Source organism: Tiliqua scincoides, chromosome 1 (genome assembly GCF_035046505.1).
Source record: "Tiliqua scincoides isolate rTilSci1 chromosome 1, rTilSci1.hap2, whole genome shotgun sequence".
Lineage (NCBI taxonomy): Eukaryota > Metazoa > Chordata > Lepidosauria > Squamata > Scincidae > Tiliqua > Tiliqua scincoides.
Genome location: NC_089821.1, coordinates 125,632,237 through 125,638,236, shown reverse-complemented (window position 1 = coordinate 125,638,236; position 6,000 = coordinate 125,632,237). Strand labels below are relative to the sequence as shown.

The following is a 6,000-nucleotide window of genomic DNA, read 5'->3' as shown; positions in this document are numbered from 1 at the left end:
GGGTGCTGGGGGGTGCAGGGTGGGCGGGCGCCTGGCCCCTGCCTGACTGCACAACGACCCCCTCCTGCCCCCATCTCCAAGCTCTCGCCTGAGCCCAGCCCGCCTTCCCTCCCCCTGCACTCTGCTTCCCAGCGCAGCTTCCAAGCCCGAGGAGGAGGACGGACAGCCAGCCAGTGAGGGAGACGGGCTGCGGCACCCACGGAACGCCCAGGTACTGGCTTGGCAGAGGAGGAGAGGAAGGAAGCTGGCTGGTGCAGTCCCTGTGCCAATCTGCAGCACAAACCTAGGCGTGTCTACTCAGAAGTAAGTCTCATTATGGTCAATGGGGCTTGCTCTTGGGAAAGGGTGCATAGCCTTGCAGCCTGAGAGCCCAAGCATGTCTACTCAGAAGTAAGTTCCATTGTGTTCAATGGGGCTTACTCCCAGGAAGGTGTGATAGCCTTGCAGCCTGAAAAGACAGGCAGAAGAGGGGCTCTGAGGCTGCAGTCCTCTCCACACTTTCCTGGGAGGAAGCCCCACTGCCTCTAGTGGGACTCACTTCTGAGTAGACAGGCACAGGAGGGGCTCTGAGGCTGCAGTCCTATCCACAGTAAGCCCCATTCACTATAATGGAACTTACTTCTGAGTAGACAGGCACAGGATTGGACCCTAAGGCTGCCATCCTATCCACAGTAAGCCCCATTCACTAAAGTGGACTTCTGAGTCAACATGCATAGGATTGGGCTCTTAGGCTGCAATCCTAGACACTTTCCTGGGAGTAAGCTCCATTGACTAGAACAAGACCTACTTCAGAGTAGATATATCTAGGATTGGGCTCTTAATCCTGGCAGAGATATATATCTGCACCCGTTTTCACATGCTAAGGGCAGGTGAAAAGGGATTCTATGTGTGTATAACATGCTGTCCAGCCTTGCCAGAGATCTTCCTTCCCCCACAAGCATGCCCTCCGCCAGCCAGCGTTTGCAGCTCCTCTCCAGCAATGCACAGCAGCTGCTCAGGGCAGCAGAGAACATACAATTGCATGCCAAGCGCTTTCCCAAAGACACAGAGTATTCTGATACCTGAATTAAACCATATTTAATTGCTTGTTTGCAAACGTAGCTGTTTCTATGTGCACCTAAGGACCCCTCTCGTGTAAGAATTCCTTTTTTTGTTCTTACTTCCACAGTTGCTTAGAGTAATTTTACTACATGGAACTCATGTAAGCCATTTTTTGGAATCCATTCACTGCTTCCTCTCCTTGAAGTAGTGCCACACTACATACTACATGCTACAAGTGCACCTGTACAGTATTTTTCCCCAAGTGTAGAAAAAGTAGCTAGGGGGAAGGGGATGTGGAGATTGACAGCCCAATCCTATGCATGTCTACTCAGAAGTAAGTTCATCTTTAGGGGGGAAGCACATAAAAAATATTTTATTTCTCCAATAAAAAATGGTAAATAAATAAATAAATAAATAAAAGATTAACTAGTTGTGAGTTCCTGCACCTTTTTATTTACAAAAAAAAGCACTGATTGCACCCATCACTGTACTCAAAACTGGTCTGATATTGAACCAAACCTTTCAGACAGCTGAAGGAAGTGTTGCATGAGATGATCTTCCTTGCTGTGTTGCTCTTTCTTCCTGTGAGAGTAACACAACCAGAACCTCCTGCTGTATCACAATAATGGCTCAAGTAAAAAAACTGCCTATTTGGGTATTAATATTAAAAAATTCAAGAAAGATATTTGATAAATCCAGAGGTTCTGATGCTTTCTTTCTCAAGAAATACACAATATGGCTTGCGTAACGTAAATATGCCCAGCTGGACCTTTGTAAATGATTTGATTCTATGTTTTATCTTGCTTGAAAAATCAATTAATATTGATTTGGATGGCAACACCTGTGTGGAATGAAAAAATGCTTAACCCTCCAACTCCTATCCTTAGTTTTATCAGGTGTTAACAATTCTATAGGAGTGGTTTTGGACTAGTCAATCAAAATGCTCCCCATGTATGACAGACTGATCCACTATGGGTGATGACCCATTGAGACTTCTCCTAACAGCATGGGATCCTCTCTGGACCAGATGTTTCACTGGCCAGCCCATAATCTGCATCCTAGCGGACAACTGTAAACGCAGCTCATAAACCTAAATGAGTGGGCAAGCTCTAATTTCAGTGTCCTATTGAAATTTTTTGAAAAAGAGAGAAAACGTGTGTTCATGCTGGCTACTGAAAAAGGTTTATCAGTCAATAAGTGCTGGCCATCTGGCAGCAGTCTGACTCGCAGCCATTTCTGTCCTTTAGCATAATTAAGATGTAATGTCAATTGGGAAGGCAGAGTCATTATACAGGATATTGTCTCCAGTCAATGAGGAAAGCAAGCCGGAACATTTATGGAAAGCGAAATTGATGTATTTATATTCAAGCAGCAAAACATTAATCCTGAGTCTACAAGGCTCTTGTGCACCGACACATCGGCTGTTACACCAAACCGTTAGCAATGCAAGCTTCATCATTTCGCTTAATGGAGAAGGCTGCAACAAAGTGAAAATCTCCCTGCTTGCCAATGAACAGCAGTAAAGATAGCTGGGGCGGGTGGCTTTGTCTTTCACCAATTAGCAACAATCACATTTTTGGAAAAGTGAAGAGGAGCGTGTGTGCATTCATTCAGCTTCCGTTAGGTAACTGCTACAGGTTTGGAACAATTTTTGCACTGGCAATCATCCTTGACCAGTCAAACTGGGCAGCAACTGTTACCCTGCACATGCCCGATCTCGTCTGATCTCGGAAGCTAAGCAGGGTCAGGCCTGGTTAGTACTTGGATGGGAGACCACCTTGGAATACCGGGTGCTGTAGGCTTATACCAGTCTTTCGAGACTGAAGGTTGCCAACCAAGTCATTACTGGAGCAGCATGTTTGCAACTTCCTATGCATGTTTGTTGTTTTCTATACAGGGAAGTCGCAACCATGCTAGAAATGTTAACTGTTTACAGCAGGGCCAGCCCATTCATGAAGCTAACTGAAGTGGTCACCTCAGGGAACAGATTGGTAGGAGGCACCCATATCTGTCTGCTACTTGCTTCCACTTCCTTTTATTGGAAAAGGAAGAGGGGGGATAAAGAAGAAGGCGTTGTGTAATCTGCTGTGCTTGTGCAGCTTGGCCGGCCCACACCCACAGCCCACAATGCCCCTGGAGATCTGTTGCAGTGTCCTAGGGCATCACAACACCCAGTTTGGGAACCTTAAATTCATGACCCATAATCTCTTGCTCCCAAACCTAGTTGAACCTATATTTCAATATTTTGGTATTCAGCAGAGGTGACAAAGGCTTCCCATTTACTTCAGTAGACAGCAAATGCTGTACACTCAGTAAGATGTATGTACAGACTCTGCCCTCCATTTAAATGAATGGGGAAGGCATAACCAGGTACCATGCTAAGAAACTGCAAAGCCATGTTTTTTTTTTTAACACCCTGTTGCTATTTTATTTCAAGACTTGCAATTTCTATACTCAGGGCATGATTTTCAGGGGTTGACTTATGGCTATGAGTGTTTGGCATCAGAGGTGTCAGGGCTCTGAACCAGTTGGAAGACTCAGCTGGCATGAGGGGAGGTGTTCCACTGTCCATATTGTCAGGATTTTATTTGTCCAAACCTGGAAATGGGAAGACCTTCTAAGGCACAGAACAATAAAATGCATCTGGAGAGGACCCCAGTTGGCATTTGACAGCACCCTTGGTGTTCAAGCACATGTTATGCAAACTGTTAATTACGTTAATTAAAACATGCAAATTAGATGCTGCCATCCAGTTTATGGCATATTTCAGGCCTGATCAAGTTGGCCACATTCGAGACACAGGCTGTGTTGACTATGTGCTGTATTTCTCTGTAATACCATCCATTTGAAAAACACTTTCTAGTCCTTAATCAAAAGGACGCCTAGATTTGGATATGAATGGTTTCTTCTTTCTGTCCTCAGCAACCTGTGTGGTTGTTTCTATTTGACAGCGGCCAGGCTGTGCCTGTACCAGTGACACCAGTGGTAACGTGACCTGGCATCCTGCCCAATGCTGCCTCTGCACAATTAAAATAGAAGGCCACTGCTAACCACACAGTTTCATTACTTGTGGAAGTGCAGGACTTCCTGTTTCATTTAAAGGGATGGCGTGAACCAAGGAGCTCTTTCATTCATGCATGCATTCCCTGTAAACCAAGCTGGAAGTCCTTCACCTCTGCAACTGAAGAAATTTTGGCCTTCTCGCCCTAAATGTTCCTGGAAGCAGCTTTAATCCCTGGAACTCTTTGAGAATTGGGTCTTTCTGAATCTTCTTAGTTCCTCCTTACTACAATAAGAATACCAGGACTCCCTGAATTGCATTGGTGGTTTCAACAAATAAAGAGCATCAAGCATTGAAAACATGAAGGGAATACATACAAGACAAGACATACATACAAGAAACATGAAGGAAATACTTACAAGACAAGTCATAAAAGACATACAATACAAGACACATTCAAGCAAGTCTGTGGAAGGTTCTATTAATACGTTTATTACTAAATGCTTTACTCTTTTATCACTTGTGTTATCACTTGTAAAAAAACAGAATAAACTTTGCATGTATATGGGGCTTAATTACTATTAGCTTATTTGTAAAAAAAACAAATTCTATATTGCTCTAAAAAAATGTAAAGATGACTGCAAATGCACTGAGATATAACCAGCCACTTTGCTTTTATAAGCTTTTATTGCAAGCTATAAACCAGCACATTAACTATTTAAATAAAAAGTGATGAAAAGGTGAGAATATTAATACAGGTTGATTCTCATTATTCGTGTGAGTTCCATTCCAAGCACTCACATGGATGGCAAAAAACGCACCATAGCAAATCAATTTAAAAAACAAAGTTTCTTTGCTCTGGTGATTTAAAAACAGCCTTGCTTACCTTTGATAAGAGTCATTAAGAAGACAATCCATCAGTCAGTCCTCCTCCAAGTGCTTAGAAAGGCGCTTCACTCAGCCCCTCCCTTCACCAATGCAAAGTGATCACCTTTCTCTCACATGCTCAGGGGGAAGGGAGGGGTCACCTGGAGAGAGAAGGATTGATGGATTGTCAGCCAGTTGCCCTCTCTCTCTCTCATTAACGAGGCTATTGTTAAAGGCTGTGATTTTCAACCTTTTTCATCTCACGGCACTGATAAGACACTCGTAAAATGGTCAAGGCACACCACCAGGTTTTTGACAATTGACAAGGCACACCATGCTGCTAGTGGGGGCTCACATCTCCCCTTGGCCCTATTAATACATGACCTTCCCCCAAATTCCTGTGGCACACCTGTGGACCACTCGCGGCACACCAGTGTGCCATGGCACAGTGGTTGAAAATGGCTGGTTAAAGAACTGTTCAGTTTTTTAAACTGATTTTAAAGGGATGCATTTTTTCCCTTCTCCAGGGATTAGCACATTCCTTCTCATTTGCAGTGGCCATTCGCGTTGAATCAAATCCGTGTATAAAAAATAAGTGTATAAATAGGCTGGGCCTGTACATCTGTTTTGGTCATGGTCACCTTAGGTCCTTGTTGGCAATGACAAAATAATTATTTATTTGTCAACGACAAAATAATTCCAAATTCTACAAAGAGTCAGGTAGCAGGTTCAGAATTTTCTGCTATTATACTTATTCACTATTTGTATAATGCATGATGACTGCAGAATTTGAATTGTAATTGGTGCATAATTTGAACTACTCTGGTGTGCCATACAGTTTTGCTAGTGTGGCCATCTTGGTCGTATAACCATCACTAAATTCAGTTCAAGTACTAAATAGCAAACATTTATACAGAGGTCTGCTTACCTAGCCCCTAACTCAGAATGATATGGTTTACTCTTGGCTTTGGGGCAGAGGTATCTTGAAGACTATGTGTGTTTCGTATATTTCATAGAGACTGTTTCTTGACTTATTGAGAACCTTCACAAAGTTCCTAACACAGATTAGGTAAATCTGATTTTGCTGATAT

At 43.4% G+C, this 6,000-nt stretch overlaps 1 pseudogene; it reads left to right on the top strand.

Moving 5' to 3' along the window:
* Positions 1-2,726: 2,726 nt before the first annotated feature.
* LOC136638072 (5S ribosomal RNA) lies at positions 2,727-2,843 on the top strand (annotated as a pseudogene).
* Positions 2,844-6,000: the final 3,157 nt, after the last annotated feature.